Source organism: Podarcis cretensis, assembly GCF_951804945.1.
Source record: "Podarcis cretensis genome assembly, chromosome: 6".
NCBI lineage: Eukaryota > Metazoa > Chordata > Lepidosauria > Squamata > Lacertidae > Podarcis > Podarcis cretensis.
In genome coordinates, this window is record NC_137175.1 from 76,877,003 (window position 1) to 76,887,965 (window position 10,963).

Below are 10,963 nucleotides of genomic sequence, written 5' to 3' on the forward strand. Positions count from 1 at the left end.
ACGCACACCATCCCTGTTGCCTACTTGCCTGGCCAGTAACCCACAGTGTTCAGTCCCAGAACTGGACTTGCTCATAGCTCACATTTTTTAATTATCCAGATTATTTAAATGAAGAGGCAAGGCTGCAGAGCACTGCATGACTACCACCTTTTCTTACATGGACTACATTCATATTTCCTTCTCTTACTCAAGCATCCCATCCATCCTCCTTTACATTACAATTTGGCCCTGTTTCCACAGGTTATGTGGAAGACCAGGAGCAGAACCATGTAGATACATGAAAATACCCAACTTGCCAGAGAGTTTCACAGCGGAGGAGTCTCAGGCGCAGGTGTATGTTTAGCTCTCCCCACCTGAAATTTCATGTGAGATTTCACAGAACTGTCTTCTGTGCAAGAGGGCACCCCATTGCTACTGCCCCACAGCCAGGGAGAGGAGAAGACTCTTAGGCCTCATCAGGGCATAGCAAAAGAGGGAATAGCATTTTAAAGTTACAACAGCTTTCCCTCAGATGGGGGGAAGAGAGGAAAAACCCTCAGCTTACAAGTTACTTCAAGAGGAGCTGCTATCAATCATTCATCGTTGTTTGTTTGTGGGGAGGTTATACGAAGTTGCCGCAAACAATTGTTATTCTACACTCCCCAGAACACTTTCCCGTCGCTTTCATTACTACAAAGAGTCTGATTTTGGTGTGTAACATAAAACACAATTTGAAGCCTATGGGTTTCAATAGGTCAACTTTGAGAACGACTAATGTTGTATATCACTTAACAATGACAATATTCTCCAACAACACCCTCCTGTCTATCATTAGATCCCAGGGTGAGTAACAATCAAAATACAAAAAAAATGAGAGCAACACTCTTAAGCTTGCTGCACCACAGACAGCTGACAGGGATCCTTATCTCCTGCACCAAGCCTCCAAGTCTGACTAGTGTTTACGGTCCCTCCTGCCACAATTCCTTTTATTTAAAACACATACACAAATAACCTAGCAAAATATGCACAATTTTCCTCAGCCACCCAAAATATCTCCTCCCACTGAACTGCATGGGATGTACCAAGAACACAGGCATGTGTTCATGTAGTATTCACTCACAAGTGACATTTTCATGGCGTTTCCCACATATTTAGTGTGTGGTAGTTTTGTTTGAACTCAAACACTCAATGTCTTTCCCCACCAGATCAAATAGTGTTTCTTTCAGTGTTCTGGGCACCTGAGAAATACCACAGTTTGTTTTTCTTTCATGAGATTTTTCTTGCCTGCATTTTCAAATCCCAAATATTGTAGGGCTTAGAGATCCTTTGTGAGGCTGATGATATTGGATTGTAGCAGGGTTTCTAAATAAATAAATAAACAAATAAAGTTGCAATTAGAGGGAACTCATCACAGTACATATCAGGAGTAATTTTTAAAAAGAATGATTATCTTTGAGGGGTTTTTTGTTTTCATTTTCTCAGTACACACTGTGTCACAAGTTCCACATTCAAGAGAAAATCAAGGCAATTTTTTTTTTCTTTTTGTTCAAGAGATCCCTGAAGAATAACTGACCTCTGAGGAGCTATTTCTTAGTAGGAGACTAACCAATTAAGCAGAAGGGATACATTTCTCTGTTAACATGCTTAAATTACCTCTTCTTATTCTTCAAAATATTATTCTCTAAACAAACTGTTGACTTCAGAAGAAGCCCACAAAGACTTGCAGGGTTTATTTTGCTTTTTAATTTTACCTCAAGATGAAGCCATGTGCTTACAATGTATGGCATGTATGCAGACAGAGGGGCAGATGTGGCCCCTTAGTCTGGGAAGGTAGCCCATCTAGGAGGAGAAAAACACTGATCCTAAACCTCCGCTCCCTTGAGACTAAACTCATTCGTGAGAAAAGCTTTAGGAGTAAACCCCAAGATAAAATTTGTACCTGCTGCCTTGCGGGACATCGTCTGGAGAATTAAAGGCTCAGGAGTAAACCCTACAAAAATCTGGAGTGGAGTCTCTATGACGGTTGGATGGCGCTTTGCACACCTCCTTCCGGCAATTCCTGCTGCCAAGCTGGTACCAAATGTATTGCTCTGCTCAGGGCCGGATTTATATGTCCAGCTGTCCTTTGTCAACAATAAATTGCCGCTGGTTTTTGTGTTGAATATATGCTATATGGTAATTTATGGACCTAATAGGTATGTAGGTTTTATTTTATTTATTTTTTTATCTTATATTTTGGAAATGTACATTGAGGTTGTTTTTCCTTTAATTTTTTTGGGGGGCCCCAAGACAGTGGGGCCCTAAGCTATAGCTTGTTTAGCTTATACGTAAATCTGGCACTGGCTCTGCTTTACTTTGGACCTCATCAGCAAGGCCGACAGGGGGTCTTGTCATCTGGACCAGGACCTCCATGCACTGTCTAGGTCTGTGCCTTAGAGAGTTTTCTTTGATGCTGCTAATGCAGCAAAAACAACACAGGAGGCAGTAGTTGCCAGTTACCAGTTTCTGCAGCCACAGCAGGTGCTGTGATTCTCCAGCAGTTTGATTTCACACCCAGAGGTGTACCCCATTGTCCTTCGAAACAGACTGGTGGCAACATTGCAGACCAGAGAAAGGAATCAGGGGGCCAAGGGAAAGAAAAGTTGGGCAATCCACTAGGAAGGTAGGGCTGACTGATCTACTCACTGACAGCCCCTCTTTATGACCACAGCAGACATTTCCAACATTTGATGGGCTTCTGGCTAATGTGCAGTGATCAGCCCACCAAGTGCACCCACGCTTCTGCTTCCGAAGTGGAATTGGGGGGAGGAAATTAGCATTCTTGCCCCCCCTTGTGTGTTCTCTTAGCCCCCTGGAAGCCGAAGGTCATTTGTGTGCCTTCAAGATGGACCATTCTGGCAACTAAATTAGCCCTCATTTACAGAGACATTGAATGCAGCCAGCATAATGGTGGTGCAAGTCTAATTGGTTCCCAACATGTGTCAGTGTGTATACTCCTCAAGCCATAGAAAAGATGCATTATGGGACTAATTTTTTAAATGTTAATGGGTATTGGACATTTGCCAGGCACCCAGCTGTGCACAAAACATTGAGCTGGTAAATAGCTCTTGATCTGTTTAGAAACAAATTATAATGGTTGTTAGGATTCCACACAACTGAAGGCATGGTAACCACCAGCAGCACACAGACTGACCCTATTAATGGTATGACGGAGGGGTGGGAGGGATGGCTTGCTTTCACAGTCAAAATAAGAGGCCTAAAATTAACCAAGAAATTATTTTAGGGCATTCAAAGAGTGGGGGAACAATTCAGCTTTCATTACAGCCATTGAAGGCAGTGGAGATTTCCTTCCTTCCCTTCTCTTTTGCCTGGCATGGGGTCAGGAAGAATATGTTGCCGCCACTCACCCGGTTTTAATTTTAAAGCTGACTTTCGGATGAACAAGTTCACCTGCTCTTATCAGGGCTCATCTTTCCTGCCGTATATCAGAAGCAGGTTTGACAGGATCAACAAGCTGAAATTTCACTTTGCCGGAGCTCCGGTTCGTTTTCATAGGGAAACGGCGAAGATCTGCATTGCCAGCTACATGGCAATATGAAATAGTTCGCTAACTGAAGATACTTGGTCAATAGAGAGCACTCCCTAGATTCCTCTCACCTTGCAAAAAAAATAAAAATAAAATGAATTGAATGGATTGCAATAATCTCCTTTACTGCTGGAAACCACGCTGGCAGAAGCCCCATTGGCCACAGTCCTAGAAAGCTAGATAGATGCATATGTGGGGTGGAAGTTGACATTGAACTTTCTGCTGCAGCTGCTCATCCTATATATACCAGTGGCACATTCATTCTCCGAGTGTGGATCCCTTGGCAGCCCAACTGCGATGTCCACACACAAGTGGGAGGTATCAGCAGGCTCAGATGAACCCCAGGTTTTCCAGAAGATATGCAAAGCCATCTCTGGGGGAGAGGGGGGGAATTTGAACCTGGTTCTCCCTGGATCTCCCTGATCCCAGCACTCTAACCGCTACAGCACACTGGCTCTCAGGAAAGTGACTGGTGCAGCATACCTGTGCAGGGACTCTGCAGGAGCTCTGGATTGAGGACAATCAAGGCACATACATCTGCTTTCTTCTTTGGAGATCACTCAAAGCCGAGTAAGATTGTCTTCCATAAACACGGTTTTAACAATGAGTCCATAAGTGACTGTGGAGGCCAATTCTGGATCCACACGTCCTTCCACAGTGGGGACATTGGTTTCCGGGTAGGAGTTGTTCACGGCGTGGATTTGCCAAGTGTGCCTTCCTCTTAGCACGTTTCTCCTTTGCGTCCTGAGTTTGAATGTCTTCAAATCCCATGACACCTTCAGTAAAGGCTGTTCTCCAGTTGGAGTGCTCGCAGGCCAGTGTTTCCCAATTGTCGGTGTTTATACTACTTTTTTTTAGATTTGCCTTGAGACTGTCTTCAAACCTCTTTTGCTGACCCCCATACATGTGTGCTGTTAAAAATACAGTGCTGGGTGTGGGGATTAAAGGACCTTATGGGACAGGAGAAACCTTAAAACAGCACAGGAAGTTGTTTTATACTTAGGGGTCCATCTGACTCAGTATTGTTTACACTGGGTTTCAGGCAGGGGACATTCCCAGCCCTACCTAGAGACAGAGGCCAAGGTCCCTTCACTCCCCCCCCCCAATAAAATATTTGAGAGGGCAGGACCCCCCAAAGTTGATGGCATTCCAATGGTCTGCATGCACCATGTCTTGTGATGTGGGGGTGGGGCTTACCCAAGCCCCCTCAATATTTTATTCAAGTTGTCACCCCTGCCTGCCACTTGCCCTGCCATCTCTGCTGCTGCTGGAGAAGCGGTGCCAGCATGAGTGCCAATTTGGGGTGAGATCTCAGCCTAATTTGCCTGCACCTGTGGTGCTGCTGCCTCTTGGGCTTCCACTGCCTGAGGCAGTAGCTGTCGGGATCTCCGCTCGGCCAAGCTGATAAAGCTCATCTTCCGGAATCGCCCTCCGATGTGATTGACGACCTGAGCCTCTGATAAGGCCTCAGGCACATCCCATTCAGCAGAGAATCCAAAACAGCACATGGAAGTGATGAGATTTATGGCTACATGCTATGATTTATTACTAAGCTACACAGACAGCTAAGGAAAATACATCCTCTTTCTATGAGAGCAGAGAGCAACCAAACAACAAAGGAACAAAGGGACAGGAAACCAGTAACGTCACATCCGTCTCCCATTCCCGTGAGACTTCCAACAGCCTGGACTGTCTCTGGAATGTAAACAGAGCCTTGTGACTCTAAGCAGCTGCTCAGTGGCAAACAGAAACTAACACTAGCCTCAGCCCAGCTAAGGGAAATGCCAGGGATTGAAACTGGGCATAGAAAGGAATCATGGAGCTACAGCCATTCTCCATCATAATACAGGCTAGTCTTTTCTGGCTGCAAAATTCTGGTGGGAGGTCTTGCAACACTTCACACCATTAGCTTGTTTATGGGCACATTCACACCCCACTCATGTTCTTGACTTCAGTAGAACTGGCTTGCAAATAAATGTCCTTGGAATCGAAAGCGCTGACATTGATGTTAATGGGACAACCTCCATACCGTGCCAGGGAGACCACCTTGACACGAAGAGTGGTAGGGAGGGAGAGGGGTAGGCTAGTTATCGGGGTTCTCTTCCCACTCTTTTAACCACTAATATTCCAGCTTTCCTTTTCAGCCAAAGTTATCTACACGGCCAGGGAGCTCACTCAACGGCAGCTTTTTGGATGAGTCACCAAGCTCCCGCTTTTCCTTTATTAAAATAATACAAAAGAAAAGGGCTTTGCCTCTCCACTCCCTGAATGAATGTGGAGGTGAAGGCTTGCATCAGAAGTGTAAACAGTGACACTGAAATGAGAACTATAATAAAAGCAAGGGGGGGGGGGTATTTCATGTCAAGGACAGCGTGCTACATTTTCAGAGCAACCTGTAGCAATCAGTTTTGAACATCTTTCCATCATAGATCATTCTGTCTCTCCTCTTTGCTTGACCTGTAGTCAAGAATTCACAATGTCAAGCTAAGCACGGGGAGGGGGGAGTTTGTAAGAGCAAAGGCAGCAACATAACGGCAAGGAAGCTAACCAGCATAATATAGGTGTGGGGGACCCATTCATATTTTGCTAGCACTAATTATCATTTTAGTGCTAGCAGAAACATTCCACTTTGAAGTTTGCATTCAGTTAAAAGCAGTTTTTGCACCTAGAAATACCCAGTGCAGGTAGATAGCTGTCACTCTTCTGCTTTTAGCAGCATGGGGGCATGTCCCTGTGTAATAATCTCAATAACGGCTCCGGGAAATAAATTTCACATTTTTGCCAAACCTGAGCATTTGTTTCTTATTGGCGAGTTGTATTTCATTACAAGCTATAGGATACACAAAGGTCTGAATTCCATTTGGGTGTCCCGGGGGTTTAGTGTTGTGTCCAGCTCGCCATTAAAATTGTAATTAAATGTTGTAGCAGGGAGGTTATTCGCACACACAGAATTGGGTTTATTTTAGGGGTGGGTAATTTATCAATCAATCCCTTTTCACAGGGAACTCTGGAAATTGTAGCCCTGTGAGAGGAAGAGGGGTCCCTAACTACTCTCAGCAGCCAGAACAAACTACTGCTTTCAATGAATTGTGAGAATGTGGCCCAGCTCAAAGCAACGGCTGTAATCCAGTGAATAGATTTCAGAACTTGAACATGAAAAGCACCAGAGATCTGGTAATTTTACAAGGCAAGTTGTGTCCCTGGTCTAGGGCACATAATGGCATTCCTGAATAGACTTCCACATTTGACCTCCGAGCCTGAGGTTAACCCATCCTTTCTCTAGCAGCTATTCTGTTAAGCAAATGCAACAAAACTGCTTTAATTCTGAGCCGATCACAAAAGCAGGGATTCATGGAGAGCGATCAAGAGACAGTTTACATAAGAACATACAAAGTACCCAGCTGGATGAGGGCAAAGGCACATCCAGTCCAGTATCCTGTTCTCATAGTGACTAACCAGATGCCTGTTTGGGACACTGAAATATACTTCGAGTCCTGTACTGATTTCATGCTCTTTATTGCAACTTTATTGTAAATCAATGATTGAATTGCACCCCCCCCCCAAACTCAGGCTTTTATATACATTACACAATGAGTCCCATCTGATTGGCTGATTCGGCTTCCCTCCTGGAGCCTGATTGGTCTTTTCCTGCAGGCCAATCAGTTGTTGCATTCTACGATCTTACCAGCCTAATAGGCTGATTAAATTCCCCCTGGAGCCTAATTGGTCATTTCCTGCAAGCCAATCAGTTGTTGCATTCTAGGATCCTACTTGCCTATTGTTCTAGGATCCAAGCTTAGTACATAACAGACACACAGAAGGAGGGCATGAGCAAAACAGCACTTTCCCACTTGCGATCCTCAGCAACAGGTTTTTCAATCCTTAACAGCCTCAAATAGTAGAGGCAGGGCAACAACCATCTTGACTGGTAGCTTTTTCTTCCATGAATTTTCCCAATTCTCTCTCAAAACCACCTATGTTGGAGGCCAGCAGTACATCTGCTGTAACCATGGGCTGTGCAAAGAAATACTTTTCCCCTGCCCCTTTGTCTCCCAAAATACAGCTTCATTGCATGACCCAGGGTTCTAGTGTTATGACAGAGGGAGAACAACTAGTCTCCATCCACCTTCTCCACACAAACACAGTTCCACCTCTCTCACTTGCAACTTCCCAGTGCCTTCCATTCCCCTTATATTTTGAGAATCATGCATTTGTAGAGAAGCCAAGGCACCATCAACATGCTATTGCCATACTTCACGTAAGCGAAGTGCATTCCCCTTATGCTATAGGCTCCCGCAGATGTATAGGAAGCACACCTGTTCCACCATCAATGGGGAAGAAGCGTGACTCATCCTGGCTAGCTCTCAGGTTCCAACAGCTTGTGCCTGCCGATCGCAGGTGAACAATGCAGTTGCCATGGCGACTGGCTTAAGAGTGCAGGAAGCCTCGTTCTGACAATGTTATATTAGGAAGTAAAGGCAGAGAAATTAATATATCCGGCCACAATGGCATTTGTTAAAAAAAAAAATGTTTTTGATGCACAGATTCTGCAAATAGCAGTGGATTTCTAGTAACCAGAAGTCAAACCTTCCACTAAAAGCATCGGCAGTTGCAAATAACAGGTTTTGGACTGGATTAGCCAAATCCAAAACTGAGCATCTAGTAAATAGTACACCAAAAATCAACCACGATGAACGATCCAATGCTCCCTAGGTTCTGATCCTACCCCCATCCTGAATCATCACTACAATGCAAGAAAAGTCTTCATCGGTCTGGTGCCCTCTAGGCATAATTGGGACTTCAGCCCCTAAGAGCCCGATAGCATGGACAGTGATGAGAGGGATAATACAGCAATATCAGGAGGTGAAGGCCTTCCGAGCATATATCATATAAGGGTAAATTTGCTTGCAATAGGATGGTTTCATTCAACCAAAAAGAGGCCCACACCAAATAACAAAATGGAAAGAAATAAATATCAGTGGGCACCAAACCCAGGTATATTAATTATTGTTGTCATCATTGTTAAAGAGTTGCCTTTTGCATGCATTTCAAGGGAATTTACAAATATACCATAAAGTAGCTAAAAGTAGCTTTAAAAATGGCAGAAAACCCAGTGAAAGATAGGTTTTTAAGCAATACAAAATAAACACCTCTGTCCTGAACTCCTGGCCTACCTTGAGGCAAGTCAAGTCCAAAATTCAAAGTCGGGGGGGGGGTCCAATCCACACAAGCAAAGTCCAAAGGTGAAGAAATGCAGTCCAGGGTCAATCCAAATAGCCAGCTCTGAAGTCCAGCTGTCAGGATACAGTGCAGAGTCAAACCTGAAGCACAGTCCAGGAACAGCCAAATCAAGGTCTGTCAATGTGGGCAGTTGAGCAAACACAGCCCTTTAGCTTTGCTTCCCTTTGCTGTTTTGCCTGCTGATTGCAGCACCTGGGCTTGATGAGGCAAGTGACCCTCACCTGTTCTCAGTCTGCTCACACCCCTCCTCCCAGAGATAGCGAGCCCCACCTGGCCAGCTAGGGACCTGGGCTATGGGGCCTTGGGGCCTCAGCCTCCTAGAGCAACCCTCCTGCTTCTCCCTATGCCTCTGCTCTGGTTCCTGTGTACTGGCCCCCAACCCCTTGCCACCCATCTCTGACAGATTCCTCTCTGCTCCAGTCATACACACTTTAAAATGAAAAAAACAAAAATCCATTTTTGTTTTGTTTCATAATGGAAGAAAAACACTGGCAATTAATTTCCCAGTTCTGGGTGCATTGACAAATACCTATCTTTGGGGTGCTGAGTTCAATGGGTGTTTACTTTCATGATGTAGTAGCTATATGCATTGTTATTAGCCCCATTAAAAGCAGCACCGTTTAGTCTGTATGAAGATATTCTACATCACAGAGCATGAGAGAATTGGGTGTCCGGGTTAATAAGATCCTTCACATGCATCTCATTAAACAATAGCAGCAATGAGCCTAAATCTTGCATGTACATTAATTTGGATTAGGTTCAATTTATGAAAGGCGAAGAGATAAGGCATTCCTTTTTCAAGGTGCAGAATTCTCTGCTGATGAGACACAGTGACCCAGGCCTAGTCCTTCCTTGAGAATATATAGCAAGGATGGGGAGTGTCTGGCTTATGGGCACAATTAGGCTTAGCCTAGGTATCAACTTGGCCCACCAGGCTGTTTCTCCAAAACCATACCCACCCAAGAAACATCAGGCATTGGGCAAGTAGAAGCACGGCTGTCAGTGCACAATTGGTAGCCTTAAGTTGTGTTTTCAATTGCTCATCGCCAAGTCTGCTGAGATCAATGTGTCAGGAGCTCATCCTACACTCGAGTAGGACCCTGGCAGAGACACATGCCCGACTGGCATGTTCTCTCCCTCCTGGTCTTTCGTTCAGGAGCTTCAAAAGCTTTCTTCTGCCCAAACATCACAGCGACTGATGCCAACAGACACCGGCACACTTAGGGATCCGCAGAGTCTTCGCAGCTTGCGTAACACACCTCAGCCACTCAGCATTTAGGCTAATCTACTTTATTTACATATAAACACACACGGAGCACTGCAACATGGCTCCCTCTCTCTCTAGCATCAGACAGCAAAGAGAAAGAACAAAGGATAATAGTCCCACTTCATGGAACACAGTAACACAAACATCCTGTCTCCGTCACTTCCCACTCTGTCATGTGAAAAACAACAATCCCATGACTGCAATCACGGAGCAGGAATTCTAACACAATGGCCCTGGCTCATTTCCCACTGAGAGCTTGAGGTCAGCACCTATCACAAAGGAAAAATGGGTCACCTAATGCCATCGTTCTCTACCCTGACCCAAGCTAAGTCAGTCTCACTGTGGTCCCATATTGGTGCATTGGATGTTAGGGGACGGGGTACACATCATGCTCCTTCTGGGGTAGTTTGTCCACCTTTGGTCCCTATCCTGAACTCAACTCTCACCTGTGGCTCCTAGAAGCTGTCAGCATGCGATAGCAGCCACACCCTGGGAATGGCTTTGACTGGCTGGCTAAACCAAGTGAGAGTAGCCAGTGGGTCTCAAACCCTCTGTGAGTTAGGGATTTTCCCTGCCCGCAAAGACAGTCTCTAGGACAGGCATAGGCAAACTCTGGCCCTCCAGATGTTTGGGACTACAATTCCCATCATCCCTAGCTAACAGGAGCAGTGGCCAGAGATGATGGGAATTGTAGTCCCAAACATCTGGAGGGCCAGATTTTGCCTATGCCTGCTCTAGGACGAGAACAATAGTGGATCCAATGGTCAAGAAGGCAATTTCCTGTACATGCTGTAGGGGGAAGTGAGGGGCAGATGGGGCTTGTCAACCTGGGAAGGTAGCCCATCTAGCAGAAGGAGAACTCTGGTCCTAAACCTCTGCTGCTTTGTGGG

The 10,963-nt window shown here is 45.2% G+C and overlaps 1 long non-coding RNA gene across 1 annotated transcript in view; it reads right to left on the minus strand.

Annotated features, from left to right (window-relative positions):
* The window catches only part of LOC307218926, a 48,437-nt gene extending 39,437 nt beyond the window's left edge, over positions 1-9,000 (minus strand). Inside the window, exon 1 of the long non-coding RNA XR_013840146.1 lies at positions 8,740-9,000. This is a non-coding gene — a long non-coding RNA (uncharacterized lncRNA). The remainder of the gene's footprint in view (positions 1-8,739) is intronic.
* Positions 9,001-10,963: the final 1,963 nt, after the last annotated feature.